The 25,454-nt window shown below is 42.1% G+C and overlaps 1 protein-coding gene and 1 long non-coding RNA gene across 2 annotated transcripts in view; one reads left to right on the forward strand and one right to left on the reverse strand.

Moving 5' to 3' along the window:
• Positions 1-25,454, reverse strand: part of TENM4 (teneurin transmembrane protein 4) — an 848,025-nt gene that overhangs the window by 756,333 nt on the left and 66,238 nt on the right. The gene's annotated exons all lie outside the window — the stretch shown is intronic.
• Positions 37-23,688, forward strand: LOC145522780 (uncharacterized). Its single transcript, XR_014066164.1, has 4 exons — positions 37-194; positions 287-859; positions 1,332-3,291; positions 23,311-23,688. It is a non-coding gene; the product is annotated as an uncharacterized LOC145522780 (long non-coding RNA).

Genomic DNA, 25,454 nt, shown 5'->3' on the forward strand with positions numbered 1-25,454 from the left:
AATTTTGGAATTTGGATTTTGGAACTTGACAGAACTGAGTTTGACGTGGGGCTCTGACACTTCCTAGTTGTGTGGCCTGGGGAGTGTTTGTCTCTGAAACTCAGTTGTCTCTGAATTAACCCGGAATTTCACATTTCTTCATCTGAAAAAAGGGGGCTCAAATCCTGATCTCCCAAAGCAGGTGTGAGGATTAGGTGAGATGATGGGATCAATGCTTAGGACTTCATTTGCTTAGTTGCACATAGTACGTAAGTCAAAGGAATAGTTTTTTTTTTTTTTTTTCCAGATCTGGTCCTTCATGTTAACAAATCTGAAGTTTTCACCTGGAGCCATTGGCTCCTACCTTCTAAATCCCATTGTGTTCCCAGAGATGAAAGATAATTTCACTGATTGAGATCGAAAAATGCTTTCAGAGACCCTTACTTTACCTGCATGACTTATCCAAGAAGTGTTTTTCAAACACTTTCCATGAAGCAGAAAGCTATATAATCTTAACTTTGGCCCTGGAAACTCTACTCACCAAACACACGTGATCCACATCTACCCAGGTCAGACGCTGCACCTGCTGGACACTGAGGATAAAGCAGTGAATGGGACAGACGTGGTCCTTGAACCATGGACCACATGTACGTGACTGGGCATGTCAGAACCTGGTCAGCTTCCTTACGTCCAGCTTCTCTACCTGTCCCACATGGTTGACAAGACCTTGGAGGTGTAGGGAGAGATCCTCTCTGCATCCCTCTCCATTTGCTGCCTCATCAGTCTTCTCTTCCCTGCCCAAGTCTGAAATGTCTTTTTCTGGTTATCTGCATCCAGAGTGATGTCAAGATTCATATGCATCTAACTGAAATCCTCACAGGTATGAAAAAGGTGTCATAAAAAATGTGAATGAGGGAAATTTACTGGTGGGCAACGAATTATAATATGACCAGGTTAATAGTCACAACAAAAGTAATGAGCATTTATTAAGCACCTGTCTCTTGCCAGGCACTGCACTATCACATTTAAGCCAGCAACAACAGCTCAAGGCATCAGAATCCATTTTTCAGACAAAGAAACTGAGATTCAGATCACACAGAGGCCCAAAGTCGCACAGCTGTCAATTTCAGAGGGAAGGTTGAATCCCAGGCCAGTCTGAGTCTCAGGTCAGTGGCCCAACAATATAATTGTCCGTTATCTACTTTAAAAATCAGCCTCTTTATATTTTACCACTTTATAAATCTCTCTTCTCAAGTGGATATAATAGGAATCCTTAAAATCACTCAGCTGGAGACTGTACAATAGATAAATTGCTTTTTCTTTAAAATTAAGTCTTTTTTTTTTTTTTAAAGGAAAACAAAAACCTTTGGGAGACATGCTTCAGAATCTTCCTAATGAGGTATTTAGCTGATAATCCACAACGGCTTTGATTGCGGGATAAATATGGGATTGCCACTCAGACCTTCCAGAAAATATATGTAATTACAAAGATTAAGCAAAGTACGACTAACAAATTGTTTTTCAACTCCTGGCACAGAAAACTGCAGCGTCAAGAGGCTTTAGGCTGGAATGTTAAGCATCACATCTGCCCCCCAAATACCCTCAAAGGCCTTTCTGTTGAGTGAACTCTCTTCCCAAAGATCAGAATGAGGTGTAACACGGTCTGTGATGAAGTAGAAAGCCAGCCCGTTGGCCCTCCCCCCTTCTTGGGTCCACCACTGCCTCTTTATGAATCAGCCAGCCTCAGAGCTCTCAGTAGCAATTATATTATGAATGATTCCAGGTTCTTTTTATTGGGAAGGTTTTGAAGTCATGAGATTTGAAAGCAAACAAGACCCTGGGTGTTTAAATCCTGCCAGATGGGAGGAAACTTCCAGAGGTGATGGATAAGCTGCTGGCATCGATAATCATGATGTTTTCACAAGTCTATACTTAATCTCCAGACACATCAGGTTGTATATATTAATTACCTACAGCTTATTGTATGCCAATCATATCTCAGAAAGCAGTTAAAAACTGTTATATTGATTAGTTACTTGGATGTGTAATAACGGACCAAATGTACTTCAAGACCTTCATCCTAAGGATTTTGTTCAGAAGGCATGAGTGAAAGTTGTGACTGTCTTACTTCTTCCCTAAGGACGGTTCAAAAGCCAACCTCAGGTGGCTTCCTAATGAAATATATTCTGAGTAGTTAACAAAATATACCCTGTCAGAGGCAAAAGTCAAATACCCATATGAGGCTGACCTCTGTTGCCTTCCAACCACGCTCTCTAAATTCTATAATCTGCTCCAGAACCCCATTTTGCCAAGCTCTGTGCCAGGGCCTGAGGACACGCTGATGAACGTGACAACACAGCTACTGCTGCCTGGAGTTTATATGCCAGTGTAGAGACAAATATTAACAACCGATGACTGAGTTAGTGACAAGCGCAGAGAGACATAGTAGAAGTTAAGAAAGCAGAACAAGGGCAGCTCTGCCAGATCTCAGGAGAATTTGGGAAGATCTATGGGGGAAGTGACACTGAAGAAGCAAAGCATGTTGGGTGAACTTGAGGATTCCCAGCAGCGGTCAGGGCAGGGAGGCCTGTAGTGTGGATAAGGCTGGTGACGCTGCAGGGTTGGGTCTCATGTAACTCAGATGCTCAATCATGTCCAACTCTCTGTGACCCCCATGGACTGTAGCGCACCAGGCTCCTCTGTCCATGGGATTCTTCCAGCAAGAATACTGGAGTGGGTTGCCATTTCCTTCTCCAGTGGATCTTCCCGACTCAGGGATCAAACCTGTGTCTCTTATGTCTCCTACAATGGCAGGCAGATTCTTTACCACTAGCGCTACTTGGGAAGCCCTGGGTTCTACAAGGCTGACAAGCACGTTAAGGACTTGGGACTCTATTTCTAGGTCAGTAGAAAGCCACTGATGGGCTCTAAGCATGGAGTCCACTGTGAAAGGTGACCACGGCAGGGCAGTGGATGGTGGGCTGGAGGCAGCAGTGAGCTGGAGGCAGCGGTGCACTGGAGTGAGCTTGCATAACACAGAGAGAGTCATGAGTGCATCCCAACTGCGTGCCCAGTCACGGTGTTGGTAGCAGGATTTCGGCCACAGTGGGAATATTTACACCATAGCAATCGGAAAACACTTCAAATCCAGGTTCTCCCTGCCTCAGAGAACTAGTTGCTAAATATTGACCTTCGTGCACCACTGGCTCAAGTGGACAAGGATGGTGGTGAGAAGACCAGTTAGGAACAGGAACACAACGGAAGAAGAGGGTGTGGGAGCAGGGTGATGGCACTGAGGATGAAGAAAAGGAGGTGAGTCTGTGTTTGTCTATCAGCTGTGTATGATGAAAGGTAGACAGAGACACAGAAGTGTCACAAATATTTCTAAGCACCTCCCATGTCCAGGTTGAGGATGCGGAAGGGAGAGGACAGATCGCATGTCCATAAGGGGGATGCAGCCCTACCACTGCACACCCCTGGCTCTGAGAGTATGGCAGGATTGTTCCTGATGACTTGGAGCAGCATTCCTGGCGGTACAGAGCTTTCCGGTCATTCTCCAAGACCCTTCCTAGGAACTGCCCTCTTAATGTCACCTTCCAGATAAGGGTCCGCGCTGGTCAGACCCTGGCAGTAAGTTTACTATGGCATTTGCAGGCTAAGTTTACCCTGCATGGGGAAGGTGCCTCATACGAGCCTATTTCTTTTGCAACTTCTACTGTACAGTTTGTAGGGGCTGGTAGAAAGAGAGAAAGAGAGACTCGAATAGTCTAAGAAAACTACCAGCCAATGAAGCCCACCATATACATGCTCTGGATTGAGGGGGGACTTGGAGGGATATGACTGGAATGTAAATTCACTGCTCTCTCAAGCTTCTCAGGGTGTGATCATCTCTCTGCTTCAAAGGCAATCTAAGGGGTTTTCAAGAGAAATGTAACCTACAGGCAATTTTTTTATTGAAGTTAATTTACAATGTTGTGTTAGTTTCAGGTGTACAGCAAAATGATTCAGCTATAAATATGTACACATATATATGCTTTTTTCAGACTCTTTTTCATTATAAGTTATTATAAGATATAGAGTATGGTCCCTGTGCTATACAGTAGGTCCTTGTTTATCTATTTTACATATAGTAGTGTGTATGTGGTAATCCCCAAATCCTAAATTATTCCCCCATATCCCCTTTGATAACCATAAGTTTGTTTTCTATATCTGTGAGTCTATTTCTATCATATAAATAAGCTCATTTGTATCATTTTTTTAGATTCCACATATAAGTGATATTATATGATATGTTTATCTTTGACTTACCTTGTGTAACATGATAATCTCTAGGTTCATTCATGCTATTTCAAATGGCATTCATTATTTCATTCTTTTTTATGGCTGAGTAATATTCCGCGTGTGTGTGTGTGTGTGTGTGTGTGTGTGTGTGTGTGTGTGTGTACTGACATGTAAGTATATATACACATATATAAATTCATCTGTTGATGACCACTTAGATTGCTTCCATGTCTTAGATCCTGTAAGCAGTGCTTCTACAAACACTGAAAATTGCCTGCAGGTTACATTACCCTTGAAAACCCCTTAGATTGCCTTTGAAGCAGAGAGATGATCACACCCTGAGAAGCTTGAGACAGCAGTGAATTTACATTCCAGTCATATCACTCAAAGCCTACCTTCAATCTAGGACGTGTGTATGGTGGTCTTCATGGACTGTAGGTTTTTTTAGACTATTTGAGTCTCTTTCTTGAATGCAAACAGTGACAGACTTTATTTTCTTGGGCTTCACCATCACTGCAGACAGTGACTGCAGCCATGAAATTAAGACACTTACTCCTTAGAAGAAAAGCTATGACAAACCTAGACAGTATATTAAAAAGCAGAGACATCTTTGCTGACAAAGATCCACACAGTCAAAGCTATGCTTTTTCCAGTAGTCATGTAGGGTGTGAAAGTTGGGACCATAAAGAAGGCTCAATGCTGAAGAATTGATACGTTCAAACTGTAGTGCTGGAAAAGACTCTTAGGAGTCCCTTGAACAGCAGGCAGATCAAACCAGTCCATCCTAAAAGAAATCAACCCTGAATATTCATTGGAAGGACTGATGCTGAAGCTCCAATAATCTGGCCACCTGATGTGAAGAGCCGACTCACTGGAAAAGACCCTGAGGCCAGGAAAGATTGAAGTCGGGAAGAGAAGGGGACAACAGAAGATAAGATGGTTGGATGGCATCACCGACTCAAGGGACATGAGCTTGAGCAAACTCCGGGAGATACTGAAGGACTGGGGAGCCTGGCGTGCTGCAGTCCATGGGGTTGCAAAGTCATGGGACATACTAAGCGACTGAACAGCAACAACAACAATGAACGTTTAGGTGCACGCATCTTTTTCAATTAGAGTTTTTTCCAGACACATGCCACATACAGGAGTGGTACTGGTGGATCATTTGATAACTCTATTTTCAGTTTTTTAAGGAACCTCCATATTGGCTGCACCAATTTCCATTTCCACCAACAGGGTAGGAGGGTTCCCTTTTCTCTACAGTCTCTCCTGCATTTATTGTTTACAGACTTTGGTGTGAGGTGGTACCTCACTATAGCTTTGATTTGCATTTCTCTAAAAATTAGCGACATTGGGTATCCTTTCATGTGCCCATCGACCAACCCACAGGCGATTTTCCCTTCTGATTCTGACGTTAGATGTTAATCCCACCATCACTACTACACTGTATCATGCCCCGGCAGTCAAGCTCCCTGTCTTCCCTATAAAGTTCCTTGAGGACAGGAGACATGTTCTATTCCCCCTGGAATCTCCAGGCCCTGGAAGAGTAGCCAGCAGTTGAAATACATCTAAATGCAGGGAAATAACATTAAGGTAGACAGTTGATGAATGAATGAATGATGCAAGTCTCTACAGAAAGGTTCTATCATTCATTCCACAGCTCCGTCAGAAGGCACAGGCCCATAGATCACTCAGTGACTATAGTCACCCATTCACAACTCTCATCTGAGATTTATCCATAGTTCTTCTCCCTCAGATCAGAGAATAATAATAAAGTAAGTATCATTTACATAGCTCAGGCGGAAAAAGGACTACCAAAGGCAGAAACAACACTTTGGGATTTTCAACCCTCTGTTCACATCCCGACCCTGACATGGATAAGTTGGATCACCTGAGACAAGCCTTTCCTTGGACCTCGTGTCTTCATTTCCTTATTTGTACAACAATGGGATTGGGTTCTAGCCAGCCTGGCAAAATTGGGAAGATAAAATGAGCAAATCTATGTGAACATCTGCAAAGGAACTCTTGCTCAATAAATGTGGTTTTCTTCCTTTCTTTCCTCCTGACCTTAATATATGCATGTCTGCTAGAAGCCCGATGCTCTCATTGGAGGGTTCCTTTACAAGCAGCTACTTCCCGTGAGTCAGCCAGAAAGAGGACGTCTGCACAGTATGGTGCAAGATTATTTTTGTTCTTTCTCTCTCCCTGCCTGCCTCCCACCCTTTCCCGCTTTCCAGGAGAGTCTAAGAAAATACTTCCTTTAAACATCCCTTCCTCCTGCCAGGAGTTAATGTACATCACACCTTCTCTGATGCACATCTGTTATTGATTAGGTACAATGGAAGAATTGCCATCATTATGTAAATAGCTACTTGTGAAAAAAAATGCATACAATTATTTATTTGCTTATAATTTTCTTGGCGATATGAATCGGGGCTTTGGAAATAACTTATTTTTGCTAATCCAATGTGTCAATGGCCTGCTGAAATCGCCTAAAATTGAGCAACTTTATGATCATTTTGATCCAAATTATTGGAAGAAAAGAAAAAGGAGATAGAACAAATGTGACATGCAAATGGCTTTGGCCAAAAAAAGAAAAAAAGCCCAACCTCTTCCTTGAAGCCTTCAAATATCCACAATTTGGATGATTACTGATTTTTCTTTTTGGGGGGTCTTTTATTCCTCAGAATCAAGAGTTTCAAACCTTCTCTATGTCAGATTAATAGCAATAATAAAATAGCCTCTTGCTGTAACTAGATCCAACTAAAGCAGGTGGAGGCTGCTGTTTCTTGAGTCAAAAGAGAGCCAGTATGGTGTTTAGAGAGGCAAAGTCCTGCCTGTCCAGTGTCTGTAGGGGGAAGAACGAAGTGGCACCAAGGCCAGAGCTCCTCCCTCTTCCAAGCCCAGGGGCTCCTCCAGGGCAGGACTACCACAGAGGTCCCATCTCTTGTTCCCCTAGCACTCAGCCTCACCCGGAGCCAAGAGCAGACACTCACAGTTTGCTGAAACACCGCTCATCCTACAGATCAAGCTTCCAGAATGATTCCCTGAAGGTAATGCAATGAGCCAGCAAGTGAACCCCTCGTGTTTAGAAAGTGGCCCAGAGCCACCATTAGCGGTGTGACCTTGGGCAGAACATGTGGCCTCTTTGAGTTTCAGACTTCACTTAGCTATAGATAGTAAGAATGAAATACACAGCGATGGGAAGCAACAGGCTCTGTGCCCATTCACGTTCAGCACTCATTAAATGGTCACCTGTGATATCATTTATGATAGTAGCATCCTCATCAAGGAGCAGGGTGACAAGGCATGGTTGAAAGGGCAAGGATTTTTTGAGTGTATCAGACTTGCTTTCCAACCTCTACCCTAGTGGTTAAACATACAAACTGGAGCCACTCTCCCTGTCTTAATCCCAATTCTGCCATTTACTAACTGAGGTGCTGTCTCCCAGGCTGCAGTCCTCATTTTGCCCCAAATAAAACTTAACTTGCAGCTCTCAAGCTGCACATGTTTCTTAGTCGACAGTGATGGTGACCACCAAGTGACCCAGAGAGGATTTCCCTCCTTTGCCTGAGCTCCATGAGGAACGGGAGCTTTGGTACCAGCAGCGGCCCCCCGTGCCCATCTGCCTCCTCAGGGAGTGTGGGCGAATTGGGGGCTCTTGCACCAGACTGGTCTACAGAGAGAACTGCTGACCTCAAACTCACCTTAAAGCAATGCTCTGATAATAAGAAAACACCAACGCCAGAAAGAGAAGAGAAGAAGACATCAGAAGTAGACAGCTGATCCAAGATGCTAGGCCTGACTCATATGATTGTTCATAACATTTCTTTCTTGGTTTCTTGGACTCTTACACATGAATCAAGGGTTTTTCTCTCATGGGTATGATATTATGCAAATTTCAGAAATCAATCAAATTGTTGGGTTGTGGTCAATTACCTGCATCCAGTACCTCTAGTTTACTTTGATGGGTTTCTCCTCTCCAAGGCTTTGACTGGATGGCTCTTAGAAAGTTTATTTTAGAAGAAAGGAATTATTACAGTTCTGTCTGGGCTACTACTGATAATCACTAGATAAGACCCATTCACTTGGCCAAACATACTTATCCTGACTCTGGCCATAAATATGAATTTTCCTTTAAGGTTACTCAAGCTCAATAAGAGCAACAGGCTAAATTCCAGTCAAAAAAAAAAGTAAACTCTAGAGTGCAATGCAGGAGCTGCAGGAGACCCAGATTCGATCCCTGGGTCCAGAAGATCCCGAGGAGGAGGAAACGGCAACCCACTCCAGTATTCCTGCCTGGAAAACTTCATGGACAGAAGAGCCTGGCCAGCTACAGCCCATAGGGTCACAAAGAGTCAGACATGACTGAGCGACTAAATACCAACACTACTGCCATTGACTGTTTAAGGGCAAGACTCTCAACCTTTTCATGCTTTACTTTCCTCATCTGAAAAAATGTAGATCATACCAGCTCCTGCCCTACAGGGTTTTTTATGAGGATTAAAGGAGTTACACATGGCAAGAGCTTAGAACAGTGTCTAGCATATGAAGATGAACTGCTATCATCATCATTGCTGTCACTGTATTGGGCACATTAATTAGCTTAATTTCTCCATCTGCTAAATGAGAATGACAACACCTCCCACAGAGTGTGAGGAGTCAAGGACAGTTACCTAGTACACAGCAAGTGCCAAATAAATGTTAGTCTTTTCCCCCTTCTTCCTTCTCTGATTCCAGTAACAAGAGAGCTTCGTCAGAGGGACTGTGGCATCTGTAATGGCCACTCTTGCCTGCTTTTGTTTCTTTGCAGAATCCCTTTCTCATCTTTTTTTCCCTTAACAGTCTCAGCTTCCCTAACAACAAATGAACAGACCACGTCCTAGCCCAGAGTGAAATCTTTTTTTGAGTGGGAACTGTCCCCATCCTTGCTGGCAGTGCCAGAAATCACTGGAAAGAATGCCAACATTACCAACTGGTCTCCAAGATTTCCAAGAGAGGCTTAAGAACCTGGGCAAGGTTTGTAGCAATTAACTAGCCGAAGCCTCTTCAATTGCAGCCTGTCACCCCCTGAGTGAAGTAGTGGATGAAATCAGCATGTAAATTTCTCATCTTCCAAGGTTCAGAGAGGAGCGTAACATTTCAGCAAGATTAACAATTGCATTTTACTTTTTTTTTTTTGCTTTTGCATTTTCCCTTCCCAGGGATTAGTGATAGGGTTCAAAGAAGTGTATAGGGACAGAAGTAAGTACTTCAAGAGAATAGCTGCCCAGCTTTACGTTAAACACTCAAAGGACTGCCACATTTAGCAATTTACCAGCAGGCCTCCCTGGGCCAAGAGAGAGAGTTCACAGTGGGGAAACAACCAGCCTCTTAAACCCAGGCTCACAGTCATCCATCCATCCAAGCTCTCCCCTCTCTAGTAGGTTAAGCTGGATTCATCTGTAGACTTCAGCCCATTTCCTTCTAGAACCTTCTCTGAAGATCTGAGACAAGGTCAGATTCCTCCAAAATCTCACAGCCCTGAGCATATCTCTTTAAAGCACTGGCCACAGGGGCAAATACATATACTTATGTAATTATGAAATGAACAATGAGGTTCAAACCCAGGACTCTCTGTCTCCAAATGATGCGATCTTTCCAAGCGGAGCAGTCAGAGCTTTGGCCTGGTGTTAAAAAGCCTGGGTTCCAGCCCTGGGTCTCCAATTCACAAGCTGTGTGATGTTTCATAAGCTCCCTCACTCTGGGTCTGTTTCCCCGTCAGTAAAGGAAGGAGGTCAGACAGGGTGACATTCAAACTCACCCATCCCGATTTGATTTTCCAGGATTTGTTTTCATGTAGAACTGATGTGTACAAAGAAGGGGCCCCAGAAGTGAAGTCCAGCAAATGTCAGAGGCGCCTTGATCCCTGGAGCCAGGCTCCCACTCACACCCCACTGAGGTCTTTCTGTCCACGTGGGCCCACTAAGGTGGAGGCCAGGGCCGCCACACCACTATCACAATAGCATAATAGCATAGCTCCCTCTTTTCCTCTGACTTTGAATCACAGACACCTCTATGCCAGACACTGGGAGTTATCAGACGTCACTGGGGATGGGGTTCCCGGGCTTCCTCACCTGAAGATGTCAGGGCAGCAGAGGGCCGTAGGGACACCTCTGCTCAGTAACTATTGCCTATGTGATGTGAGGGATGAGCATCCCTGAACTTCAGAACAATTAAAAAACAAAAAATTTAGTTAAAGCCCTCTCTAACTGCTTTCCCACTGGCTTGTAGGGTCCTTTGAAGGAAAGAAAACAAAACTCTCTACCCTCCAGGTCAGCAAGGGATTCATAAGCCTGAGCCTTCTGCTAATAGGAACACAAGACTGATTGATGCCCCCTCTGCCCCTGTGGGCTATTAGAAGAAAATACTGAAGAATGTCTTTGTGACCAGCTGATGGGTACAAATTTCTCAAACCACTGCCCCCGTGCCCGAATTCTTAGATGAAAAATACAAAAAAAGATGAACTTGATAACCCCAGAATTAAAGTTTTTGCTTAACAAAATTAATAGACAGTTTAGTTTGGGAGAAGATGCTTGTCTAAAAGTGACAAGGGAGACGTCCCTGGTGATCCAGTGGTTAAGACTCTGCCCTCCCAATGTAGGGTGTATGGGTTCAATCCCTGGTTGAGGGATCACATGCCGGACAGCACAGCTCCCCTTCCCCCTCAAAAAAGTGACAAGAGATTAATATTTAGAATACACCAGGAACTCCTTATAAAAGTGAACAAGAAAATGTCAGGAACCATAACTGACAAATGTACAAAGGATATGGAGAAGTAATTCAATGAAGAGAAATGCAAAAGGCCAACATGTTGTAGATACTCAGACTTATTTATAGTCAAATAAAAACAAAGTTTCTTTTTTTTTTTTACGTTATGCCTGCACCCATAAGATTGGCACAAATACAAAATCCTATCCCAAGTGTCAGAGGCTATGAGGAAGTATAGGAAACAGGAAGCATCATGTCAGGGTGACTGCACAGGGGGACAGCCTTGGAAGAGAGCCATCTGGAACTACTTAGCTAAGTTACATACACATGTGCTCTCTACCCCAAGTAGCCTAGAATAAGTAAGCAATTCTCACACAGGTATATTGGGGGTGTGTAGGAGGATGTCCACCATAGCGTTGTTAATAATAGCAGAGAGCAGGAAACCATCCTGGTGTGCCTCTCTGGGGGAATGCATGTGTAGAACATCAAGTGTGCACAAAAGGACTATTTGCAGCAGTTGGAAATAATGGGCTAGGGACTTCTCTAGTGGTCCAGTGGTTAAGAATATGCCTGCCAATGCAGGGGACACAGGTTCTATTCCTGGTCAGGGAACTAAGATCCCACCTGCCCCAGAGCAACTAAGCCCACGCACCTCAACTACTGAGCTGGCGCTCATGCCCATGAGCTGCAAGATTCAACTCGAGACACGACAAAGATCTTGCATGCCACAACTAAGACCTGATGCAGCTGCATAAATAAAAAATTTAAAAAAAAAGAAATAATGGGCTAATATGTACACACAGCAACATGGATGGATCTTAAAAATGAAGTGCAACAAGAAAAAAGTAGGAAACAGAAAGAGGTCTACAGGACAATGTCATCTGTGTAAATTAAAAATATCTGAACACAAAACAATATGTGCTTTAAAATGCCACACATAAACAAAAGGCTCGACTTCAAAAATATGAGGGGGGCAATAAAAGTGGGAGATGGATATAAAAGGGAATTATTAGCTCAAAAAAGTCGACCTAGCAAGGCCCAAGGATGATGTTTCATAATAGGAAGAGAACAATGAACTCAACAGTCAGCACCTGAAGTCTAAAAACAGCAATATCCCTGACTTGCCTTGCTGATTGTGGCTGTTGCTTTGTCCTTCTCATCCAGCAGAGGCAGAGACTTATACTGAGATAGCGGCATGGCCTGCCAACAGCCCCCATGAGAGGTTCCAAAACATCACCTGGGTCGCAGGGGAATGTGAGAAGCCTGGAAATCAGACTGACCTAGTGCCAAACCCTCTCTTTCACATAGCAGCTGCGAGACTCAGTCAAGCTACAGAAGCGTCTCTAAGCCTTGGTTTCCTCCTTGTGAGATGTGGTACTGACCCCAACCTTCTTTGAGTAATTGTGAGATTTTAACTGGATGCATATGAAGCATGTGACCCCTGGGTGACATTTGGTCTACAGCAGGTACTCATTAAATGGTGGTTTCCCTTCTGTCCCCTCTAAGGCGCCCAGTGTCCCCATGGTTTCCTCCCCATTTCCATCCCTAGCAAATACTCCTCTCAGTAGGATCTAGAACCCACACTAATCGCCATATGACTGTCCCCTTCTAGGCCAGTCATTGATCTCAGCGATACAAAGACGACACGAAGTTGGTAGTCTCACCTCTACCCTCTGGATGAAGAAACAGGACCTTAGAGCAGTGAACTCACAGACTTATTCAGACTTTGTGACCAACTCTGCACTTCAGCGAAGTTCATCCAGGAATAAGGCTGAGAGTAAGAAGCCACTTTCCCAGAATCATGTAGCCCAGCCAGCATGACACGTGTTCGTAATTCACGAGGCCAGTACATTATGCAGATTAAGCCTGTCGAGGCCAGATTCTGCCTTGTTTCCTAGGGGATCATTTTTTTTCTCAAAACAGGGCTTCTTAGTGAAGGCAGAACAACAATGTAGGCATTCTTTCATATCACAAATGAGTACTGATCTCCTACTGTATGCTAGCCGAAGCAGTTCTGGGCAGTGGGGGATAGCAATGAACAAATGAGACCTCACCCTTGTCCTCAAGAAACTTACATTCTAATGGGGCAGGATAGACCACGGAGAGCAATGAATAGATAACAATGTCTGGGAGTGATGATTGCTAAGGCAAAAACTAAAATAGGGAGAAAGAAGTCAAAGGAGAATTGGGGGTGGGTACTATTATACAAGTTAGGACTAAATTAAAAACAGTAAGGGCAGGGCACATTGACCTGAAGAAGGGTGTGCAACTGGAATCCCAACCATTAATTGACTTAACAGCAAGTCTTGCAAGGAATTGTAAACATGCCTCTCACGATATTTTTCTCCTTCACCTCAAGAGTGTGCAGAAAACACAATCATATAAAATTTATGAGGTGCAGCAAAAACAGTCCTAAGAGAAAAGTTTGTATCAGTATAGGTCTTCCTCAAAAAACAAAAAGAAAAAAATCCCAAATAAAAATTCTAACCTACCACCTAAAAGAATTAGAAAAAGAAGAACAAACACAACCTAATGTCCACAGAAGGAAGGAAATAATAAAGATCAGAGAGGAAATAAATGGAGATTAAAAATAGAAAAAAATCAATAAAACCAAGAGCTGGTTCTTTGAAAGGACAAACAAAATCCATAAACCTCTGGATAGGCTCACCAAGAATAAAAGATAGAGGACCCAAATAAACAAAATAAGAAGTGAAAAAGGAGAAGTAAGAACCAATAGTACAGAAATACAAAAAAAAAAATCATAAGAAAATGCTATGGACAGTTATATACCAACAAAATGGACAACATACAAGAAATGGACAAGTTTCTAGAAACATGTGCTGTATGTTGTGCTATGCTAAGTCATTTTAGTTGTGTCTGACTCTTTGTGACCCTATGGACTGTAGCCCACCAGGCTCCTCTGTCCGTGGGATTTTCCAGGCAAGAATACTGGAGTGGGTTGCCATTTCCTCCTCCAGGGGATCTTCCTGACCCAGGGATCAAACCTGTGTCTCCTGCAGCTCCTGCACTGCAGGCAGATATTTTACCTCTGAGCCATGGGGAAGCCCTTCTAGAAACATAGAGCCTGCCAAATCCGCATCAAGAAGAAACAGATAACCTGAACAGACCAATCACTAGAAGTAAAATACTATCTGTAAAAACAATAACTCCCTGCAAACAAAACTCTAGGACCAGATGACTTCACTGGGGAATTCTACCAAACATACAAAAAACTTATACTGATTCTTCTCAAACTCTTCCAAAAGACTGAAGAGGAGGAAATGCTCCCAGAGTCATTCTATGCAGCCACAATCACCGTGATACTAAAACTAGCAAAGACACTACCAAAAAAGAAAATTATAGGCCAATATCTTTCATTAATGTAAATGCAAAAACTCCTCAACAAAATATTAGCAAACCTAATCTGATAACACATAAAAAGGATCATACACCACAATCAAGTTGGACTCATTCCAGGGTCATATGGATGGTTCAATAAATGCAAATCAATGTGGTCATCAATGAAAGAAAAACAAAAACCACATGATCATATCAATTGATGCATTAAAAGCATTTGATAAAATTCAACATGCATTAAATGGTAGTTTTGGTGATGTAGAATTCTATTATTTTCTGTTGACCAGTCAATATACAACGGTATTAAGTGAATAATAGTTACATAATCACAATAATAAAAGATGTTTATCAGTTTTCACAATCATTGCCAGACAAAAAAATAAATGATAATTACAGTTGCAAGCCATAATGGAAACATGATTAATCTAACAATATAAAATAATTACATACAATTTAGGGGGTTAAGTATAGTGATGTGGTAAGTCCAAGTGCATACATGCACATGTTTTCATCCACCCAGCCAGTTTATGTCTTTTGGTTGGTGCATTTAATTTAATCCATTTACATTTAAGGTAATTATTGATATGTATGATCCTATTACCATTTTCCTAATTGTTTTGGGTTTATTCTCTGTAGGTCTTTTCCTTCTCTTGTGTTTCCGGCCTAGAGAAGTTCCTTTAGCATTTGTTGTAAAGCTGGTTTGGTGGTGCTGCTTGTCTGGAAAGCTTTTGATTTCTCCAACAAAACTCAATGAGAGTCTTGCCAGGTAGAGTATTCTCACTTATAGTTTCTTCTCTTTCATCAATTTAAATATATTGTGCCATCCCCTTCTGGTTTATAGAATTTCTGCTGAGAAATCAGCTGATAATCTAGTGGGAGCCCCCTTGTATATTATTTGTTGTTTCTCCCTTGTTGCTTTTAATATTTCACCTTTGTCTTTAATTTTTGTTCATTTGATTACTATGTGTCTCAGTGTATTCCTCCTTGGGTTTATCCTGCCTGGGACTATCTGTACTTCTTGGACTTTGCTGACTATTTCCTTTCCCATATTAGAGAAGTTTTCAGCTATTATCTCTTCAAATATTTTCTCGAGTCCTATCTCCTCTCTTCTCTTTCTGTGACCCCTATAATGTGAATGTTGGTGCATTTAATGTTGTCCCAAGGTGACTTAGGCTGTCTTCATTTTTTTTTCATTCTTTTATCTATATTCTGTTCTGCGGCAGTGATTTCCACCATTCTGTCCTCCAGGTCATTTCTCTGTTTTGCTGCCTCATTATTCTGTTATTGACTTCTTTTAGTGTATTATTCATCTCTGTTTGTTTGCTCTTTAATTCTTCTAGGCCTTTGGTAAAACCTTTAATCACTTTTAAAAATCCAGATGCATATCAGAATTATATTGGAATTTTTTGAAAAAAAAAAAATGCCCAGATAATTCTTTTTCTCTCCAAAGCTCCAGATGTGTTTCTAATGAGCACCCATGTTTAAAAACAACTAGATTCTGTGATGATCTTTTACTTTTAACTAATTTGTTTCACATTTTCTATTTCATATTCAGTGCTCCCATTTCATGTTGCTTATGTTTCCCAATTTCTCCATCTCTTCCCTTTTTTTTTTTTTTTTGATGTTCCGTCTGAAGTCTTTATCAAGTATAGCCACCCCATGGACTGTAGCCCACCAAGCCCCTCTGTCCAGGGGATATCCCAGGCAAGAATACTGGCATGGGTTTCCATTTTCTTCTTCAGAGGATCCTCCTGACCCAGGGATTGAACTCATGTCTCCTGCATCGACAGGTGAATTCTTTACCTCTGAGCCACCAGGGAATCCCCTTGATGAAATATATCTCAACATAATAAATAAAAGCCATTTATGACAAATCCACAGCCAACATAATATTAAATGGCAAAAAGATGAAAGTTTTCCCACTATCAAATAACCTATGATATTTTTCACAGAACTAGTTCATATAATTCCTAAAGTTTATACAGAACCACAAAAGACCCGGAATTGTCAAAGCAATTCTGAGGAAAAAGAACAAAGCTGAAGGCATAACCTTCCAGACTTTAGACAACACTACAAAGCTACCATAATCAAAATAACATAGTACTGGCACCAAAACAGACATAGATCAATGGAACACAATAGAGCCCCTAAATAAACCCACACACCAACAGCCTTTGGGTTAATTAATCTTTGACAAAGAAAATGAGAATATACAAAGGAGAAGACAGCCTTTCCAGCATGCAGTATTGGGGAAGCTGGACAGCTGTATAAATTAATGAAGTCAGACACTCCCTCACACCATAGACAAAAATAAACTCAAAATAGCTTAAAGACTTAAATATAAGACATAATGTCATAAAACTCCTAAAAGAGAACATACGCAAAATATTATACGACATAAATCATAGCAACGCTTTCTTAGGTCAGTCTCCCAAGGCAAAATAAACAAAAGCAAAAATAAACAAATGGGACTTAATTAGACTTATAAGCTTTTACCTAGCAAAGGAAACCATAAACAAAATGAAAAGACAACCAACAGACTGGGAGAAAAAAAATATGCAAACAATGTAACAGACAAGGGCTTAATTTCCAAGATGTACAAATAGCTCATACAACTCAATATCAAAAAACAAACAACCCAATCTAAAAATGTGGGCAGAAGATCTAAATAGACAGTTCTTCAAAGAAGACATCCAGATGGCCAACAGACACATGGAAAGCTATTCAACATCACTAATTATTAGAGAAATGAAAGTCAAAACTACAATGAAGTACCACTTCACACTGGTCAAAGTGGCCATCATTAAAATGTCTATAAATAATAAATGCAAGAGACGGTGGAGAGACAAGGAAATCTTCCCATACTGTTGCTGGGAATGTTAATTGGTGCAGTATGGAAAACAGTATGGAGGTTCCTTAAGAAACTAAAAACAGAGTTACTATATGATCCAGCAATCCCACTCTTGGGCACATATCTGGAAAATACGAAAATCTCTATTGGAAAAGACTCAGCACCCCACTGTTTATAGCAGCATTATTTTTTTAATTTTATTTTTATCTTTTTAACACCAAAAACATTTTGTACTGGGCTATAGCTGCTTAACAATGTTGTGATAGTTTCAGGTGAACAGTGAAGGGATTCAGCCATATGTACATGTATCCAATCTCCCCCAACCCCCTGTCCCATCCAGGCTGGCACATAACATTGAGCAGAGTTCTATGTGTGTAACAGAATTATTTACAATAGCCAAGACACAGAAACAACCTAAGTGTTCAACAACAGATGAATGCATAAAAAAGATGTGGTATGTATGCAATTGACTATTACTCAGCCATAAAAAAAGAATGATATAATGTCATTTAAGCAACAAGGATGGACCTAGAAATTATTGTACTAAGTGAAGTCAGACAAAACATTATCTTATATCACATATATATAAATCTAAAAAATAATACAAGTGAACTTATTTACAAGCAGAAACAGATTCAAAGACATAGAAAACAAACATATGGTTACCAAAGGGGAAGTGGCAGGTAAGAGGTAAATTAAAAGTATGAGATTAAAATGATCAGAAAAGAAAGAGTGTGCAAATTACTCCCATCTCACTCTGATCTAGTTAGAAGTGGCTCCATTTTACCAACACAGGAAAGATAAATGACTTTCCCAGGATCAGCCAGCAACTGAGCACCAGAGGCAGAAGTGAAAGCTCAGTCCCAGGACCCCTCCTCCAATGACATTTCTACTAACACTGCTTGACTTGCTGATCAATTAAACAAGGCTAGCTTGTTGGCATCAAGTACAAGAATGTTAATGATAATCATGTTGCGTGATTACTTTGGGGCATTCCTGATGGCTCAGATGGTAAACAATCTGCCTACAATGTGGGAAACTCAGGTTTGATCCCTGGGTTAGGAAGATACTTTGGAGAAGGGAATGGCTACCCACTCCAGAGGGTCCGTCTAATCAAAGCTTTGGTTTTTCCAGTAGTCATGTATGGATGTGAGAGTTGGGACTATAAAGAAAGCTGAGCACCAAAGAATTGATGCTTTTGAACTGTGGTGTTGGAGAAGACTCTTGAGGGTCCCTTGGACTGCAAGGAGATCCAGCCAGTCCATCCTAGAAGAAATCAGTCCTGAATATTCATTGGAAGGACTGATGCTGAAGCTGCAACTCCAATACTCTGGCCACCTGATGCGAAGAACTGACTCATTTGAAAAGACCCTGGTGCTGGGAATGATGGAAGGTGGGAGGAGAAGGGGACGACAGAGGATGAGATGGTTGGATGGCATCACTGACTCAATGGACATGAGTTTGAGAAAGCTCTGGGAGTTGGTGATGGACAGGGAGGCCCAATGTACTGCAGTCCATGGGATTGCAGAATTGGACATGGCTGAGCAACTGAACTAACTAACCCACTCCAATATTCTTGCCTGGAGAATTCCATGGACAGAGGAGCCTGGTGGGCTAAAGTCCATGGGGTTGCAATAAATCAGACATGACTGAACGACCAACAAACACACACACAAACACACACACACACACACAGGATCACTTTATAGTTGCAAGGTGCTTTCATGGCACAATTTTATTGGATACTTTCAAGAAATGGGCCAGAGAAGAGCCAGTCTTGATTTTGGTCACATGGCAGAAAGCATTGTGGGCTCAGTTCTAGGGCTCTAACATACAGAAATTATCACCCTCACCAGCACAGGAGAAGCCTCATTGCAGACAAGAACATAACAAACAGTTAAACACAGGGTTCACAGTTGGTTCGAAGTTCTCCTAAGACTCACTCATATCCCCTGCCCTGGTTCCCAGGGGTTTTCTCACCTACTGTTCCTCAGGGAGGAAATTTGCATGAAGGGTCTGCCCTTCCCAAAAGCCTAAACCTTTTCACCCCTGCTGTCCTAGCAGCACCCCTCGCTGCGATGGGCTTTGAGAAAAGCTAGGGAACTGTGGTCCCTAATTCTGTTGTGTTCCCTGAGAAAAGATACAAAAGAAATAGGAGCTGCTGTTAAAACGATGCTGGTTATTATTACCAAAGGTAAGAAACCTCCAGGGAATATATATACAGCATAAGTGATCAACCACAGCCCCCAACCCAGTAATTCTGGAAAAATTAAAAAAAGGACATTTTACCTCCCAAGCTCAGAGCAACATTTTTGCCCTGGTGGGTGGGGCAAATGGTTCCTAAACAGCATTTAGAAAGTTTGTTCAGGGATGAGAGGTGGGTGTGAATGCATGACAGTTGCCATTAACTGGTTAAGAGCTCAAGATGTCTGGGCTAGAAGATGGATTTGGAAACGGGAATGGGTCCTTTGAGAGCCCTATCAGCAGAGCTCCTGATCTGCTCTCAACCCCTCGTGGAGATGAACTTCCTGGACTTTTATAAGGGTCACCAAAAGTGGTCTAGACAGAATGACTTTTGTGTCATTATGCCAGCTGATGAAATATGTTTTGAGTGGCAATTTTATTTTTATTTTTTCCAATCTCGATCTCAAAAGGTCAATCCAATACTTAATAGATGGACATCCCAGGGTTTGTAATAAAGTCAGGACCCATATGATGGGATTTGGATGGCAGGACCATTTTCTTTTGCAGAAAAAAATGTAATAAGAGAATCCACAAAAAGGGGAGGTTAAAATTATATATTGAGGGGTTGAGAATAGTGCTGTTCTATAAGAAACACAAAGGCCCCTGACCTTCTGGTAGAACCAGGCCTCTCTCTTCTCCGGGTGCCTAATAAAAGCAGCCAGGGCAGGGGGCTAGGGTGGTGGGAGATGGGGACAGTTCCTCCACTGCCCCATCTCATGCTGCAAACTTCACTATGTGTGAAATCAGAACTGATATTTTCCTCCAAGCCAATGATGGAAGAAGTTATTCAGTTGCTAAGTCGTGTCCAACTCTTTGCGACCCCATAGCCTGCAGCACACCAGGCTTCCCTGTCCTTCACCATCTCCTGGAGTTTGCTCAGATTCATGTCCACTGAGCTGGTGAAGCAGAGAGGACTGTAACAGAATCAGGCAGAACAGGTGTGAATCCTGGTCTGCATCCACCAGCTTTGAGAACATGGATGAGTCATTGCCTTCCCTAAACCTCCGTTTCCTCTGCTGTAAAATGGGAACAAAAAGCTTATTTCGCAGGACACACAGGCTTCTGAAGTTATGGGGCTTAGCAAGCTGTAGGTTCTCAATAAATGTCAGGTTCCACACACTCTCCTTCCTTTTGTCAAACTCACTTACAGTATTATAATAGTATGAGCCTGGGTGGGACAGATACCAGCTGACTTGTGCAAGGGCCCTCTTCCACAGCCTGGAGAGAAATCAGCCATGAAGCCAATAAAGTACATTAATGAAGGCATCTTCAAAACCCTGAGGGAGAGATGACTAAATGCTTTAGGACAGGAAGTTTTTGTATGTTTTGTTTATTAGTGCAGATTTTTTTAATTGAAAAAAAAATACATGTATAACAAAAGACATTTATACACACACACACACACACACACACACACATATGTGGAGCTTCCCAAGTGACACTAGTGGTAAAGAATCCGCCTGCCAATTCAGGAAATGCAGGAGACCTGGGTTCAATTCCTGGGTTGGGAGGATCCCTTCAAGTAGGAAACGGCAACCTACTCCAGTATATTTGCCTGGAAAATTCCATGGACAGAAGAGCATGGTGGGCTACAGTCCATGGAGCCCCAGAGAGTTGGACATGACTGAGCGACTAAGCACACATATGTATATATGTATCTGTCTGTATACATATACATACATAAAAAGATGTTTTTATTATTCATTGTTATATCTGGAGTGATTAGAACAGTATCGGATATATAGTAGACCCTCAGTAAACTATCCAGAGAAGGCAATGGCACCCCACTCCAGTACTCTTGCCTGGAGAGTCCCATGGACAGAGGAGCCTGGTAGGCTACAGTCCATGGGGTCGCTAAGAGTCGGACACGACTGAGCGACTTCACTTTCACTTTTCCCTTTCATGCACTGGAGAAGGAAATGGCAACCCACTCCAGTGTTCTTGCCTGGAGAATCCCAGGGACGGCGGAGCCTGATGGGCTGCCGTCTATGGGGTCGCACAGAGTTGGACACGACTGAAGCGACTTAGCAGCAGCAGCAGCAGCAGTAAACTATCCATTGGATGGATGGATGGATGAATGGAGGTGTGAAGAGACAGATGAACAGGTGGGTGGGTGGTCTCTCCCTTCAGAGGGGAGGTGAGGAGGAAACCAGCAGTGAGACACAGTGAAGGAAAGAAGAAGGAGGTAGCGAGAGCATGTGAGATTACCAAATTCCTGTATTTTCTCCAACATTACAAATTATCATCTAAAAAGGTAAAAACCAATTTGTTAATATAAAGTGCAAAATATGGTGAGATGACTGATTCCTTAAGTAATTGTTTTATATAAAGGCCCAATGCACCATAGAGGTCAAAGTAATCTCCATGAAGCCATTATGTTAAAGGCCATGATATTTATTTCCAAGCTTAAGGGTCTGATGACTAGCGATTACTTTCAATTCCATGTATACCCAACAGAGGAAAGAAAGTACTCCATGATATTCAGGGTAGAGGGCAATCCAAGGGGGTTAATTAATACATAGTTAATTGACATCAGCAGAAAAATGCCCCATGTGCTTTTGAAGGGATTGGGGTAGCTGTGGGGAGGGCATCTGCATCCTTATGTGACAAAGTCACAAATCACATAAATCTTTATACATATATTTACATATACCCACACACCAATGCAGAAACTGAATCTATAGCAATAAATAATCTACATACATCTCCTATTATTTAAAACCATCCTTTCAAAGACAGCCCACTGTGTGAACACAATTATTGGAAATCCCATTCCCTTACTGCCAGAGATTTAGTTCACTTTGTTTCCAACTTTTCTCTACTATAGTTGACTGAGCAATATTTCCTTTTTGTTGTTGTTCAGTCTCCCAGTCGTGTCCGACTCTCTGCAACTCCATAGACTGCAGCACATCAGGCCTCCCTGTCCCTCACTACCTCTTGGAGTTTGCCCAAGTTCATGTTCATTGCATTGGTGATGCTGTCCAGCTATCTCACCCTCTGACATCCTCTTCTCCTTCTGCCCTCAATCTTTCCCAGCACTAGGGACTTTTCCAATGAGTCATCTGTTTGCAAAAGATGACCAAACTACTGGAGCTTCAGCTTCAGCATCAGTCCTTCCAGTGAATATTCAGGGTTCATCTCCCTTGACTGGTTTGAGCTCCTTGCTGTCCAAGGGACTTTCAGAAGTCTTCTCTAGCATCACAGTTCAAAGGCATCAATTCTTTGGCTTTCTGCCTTCTTTATGGTCCAGCTGAAACTCCAATACTTTGGCCACCTCATGCAAAGGGTTGACTCATTGGAAAAGACCCTGATGCTGGGTAGGATTGGAGGCAGAAGGAGAAGGGGACGACAGAGGATGAGATGGTTGGATGGCATAACCGACTCGATGGACATGGGTTTGGGTAGACTCCGGGAGTTGGTGATGGACAGAGAGGCCTGGCGTGCTGCAATTCATGGGGTCGCAGAGAGTCAGACACGACTGAGCGACTCAACTGAACTATGGTCCAGCTCTCTCAACTGTACGTGACCACTGGGAAGACCATAGCCTTGACTATACAGACCTTTGTTGGCAGAATAATATCTCTGCTCTTCAATACCCTGTCTAGGTTTATCATCACTTTCCTGCCAAGAAGCGATTGTCTTTTGATTCCATGGCTGCAGTCACCATCTACAGTTCCCTTAGGTGTGTGTTCCTTTAGGTGTATGTGTGTATGTATATATATATACATATATATATATTCATCTTAGATCATATCCTTAAGGTAAGAATTCAAAAACGGCATCATTGAATCCAGAATATGTGCATGCTCATTTTCTCAGTTGCATCCAACATTTTGCGACCCCCACAGACTGTAGCCTGCCAGGTTCCTCCGTTCATGAAATTCTCCAAGCAAGAATACCGGAGCAGGTTGCCATTTCCTATTCCAGAGGGTCTTTCCACCCCAGGGATCAAACCTATGTCTCCTGCACTGGTAGGTGGATTCTTTATCACTGCACCATCTAGGAAGCTCAGGATATAAGCTTTCTCAAAATGTTTTTCAAAAGGGTTAGAATGATTTATTTTATATGAAGATTCTAGTTTTGCCACAGACTCAATAGTAGAAATTATTACTAAAATTTTCATTACGTAGTTTCATAGGTTGAAACTATGATGACAGGTTAATTTCTAAAATAGCTGTAATATATAGAAAAACATAACAGCATAATAAAGTTTTAACAAACTCTGAGAATGCATTATGGAAAAGGTAATGAATGTGAAAGTCTGGGAAAATTAGTAAACACACACACACACACACACACACACACACACACACACACTTGATGAGAATTCTGCTCTGCCTGTGACTAAGGGCATGCCTAGAACTCAATCTCCTTTTAAAGACACTAATGCCACTTTCCCCCTTTCTGGGCATTAGTCCCTGTGGGAATTCCATGAGACAGGCTGGATAGGAATGAGAGAGAAGGATTTCAAATATTCCTTTTGTCCAATCCATAATAAGGATTATTCTAAATCTTTTGTCCAGCATATATAAGATACCATGGCAGTTAATGAATAAGTTAATTGGTTAAATCATTCTAGTGGGGACCGCCAATTCATTCTCAGTAAGCCTGTAATGTGTGTATAAAAGATTAGGACTGCATGCAAGAAAGGACCAAGACACCAGATGGCTCAAAGGAGCCTCACTGATATTTTAATTTCATTTTACAAAAGTGGTATGTTCTCATTAAAGAAAACTTGGAAAAAAATGAAAAAGTAAAACAAAACAATACTTATTCTAAATCTTCACAATCCATTGATAGATTTTCTAGCAAATATACATGCACTTTGTAAAATTAAGATTAGACTGTATATAGATTTTTTTATCTTGCTTCTTCCATTCAAATTATAAGCATTTCTAATAAAAGGAGTTCTTTCAAGATGTCTTTAAAAATAAAGATTATTATCTAATATGGACATATCATGAATGCTAAACCATTTTCTTTGTTTAATACCTCTGAAGTTTTCTTTGATTTTTATTTTTCTTTCATCCACTCAACATATATTTGCATATGTTTGTTGCATGGTATGGACTGGGTCACTGTAATAGTCTTAGAGCCCTACCTTCAAGAAGGAAAATGTTAAGCACTTAACACACACATATTTAACCAATGCTGTGTAAATTCAGTCAGGTGTACCCTCTAAGCTGAGATGGGAAGTGGACAGTGGACAGCAGGGTCAGATAGGAGTAAGCACATCCCAGCCCAGTGTAACGCACGTGCAAAGACCGAGGCAGGGAAGAGCTGCTGCCACTGGTGGAAGGACCGTGGGAGCGCCATGCGAGGAGCAGAAAGCCTCACAGCCAGTGACTCTATTCTAAGAGCACTGAAAAGCCATTCACACTGTGAGAAACACGGGATGTGCTTTTACGTTTTTCAAAGAAAAGGTGCATTAACACTGAAATCACCATGGGACTGGATTGCTTAGACCTGACAAGCCTCTAATTAGCAGCCGATTTGTGTTCCGATTTCATGGCCGGCCAACCTGCCAATCTGACCACTGCAGGCCACCTGGACAGGACAGAGGGCAGGCATTCAACGGGAGGTGAGCCAAATCCCCCTGCAGAGACTCCAAGAGCCTGTTCTTTCCCTTTGGGGGGTTTCACCCAGGATGAAGGCTATGAGGGGCAAATAGACCAGGCACACTATAAACAATAACAAGACAAAAATCTGACTCTGGGGTCTTCGTCTAGGATTGAATTAAAGATACCTGAAATGGAGCAGGACTCTATGACCCTTACCCTCCCTATTCTCTGCATACCTTTTGTCTATACAAAGACTTAAGTCAAAGAATAAGTTTAATCAGAGAAGGGAGAAAATGCAGAAGCAAAGGACAACAGTCAAACAAGACCAAATAATAACAGTCATTAAACAAAGTCAAGGAGTTCTTAGTTTTTCTTCACGGGCTACAGATAATATTCTGAGCCATATCCTGTGAGCTGTCTTACAGATACTG

This window comes from Giraffa tippelskirchi, chromosome 10, assembly GCF_054371585.1.
Source record: "Giraffa tippelskirchi isolate mGirTip1 chromosome 10, T2T-mGirTip1v1.2.pri, whole genome shotgun sequence".
Lineage (NCBI taxonomy): Eukaryota > Metazoa > Chordata > Mammalia > Artiodactyla > Giraffidae > Giraffa > Giraffa tippelskirchi.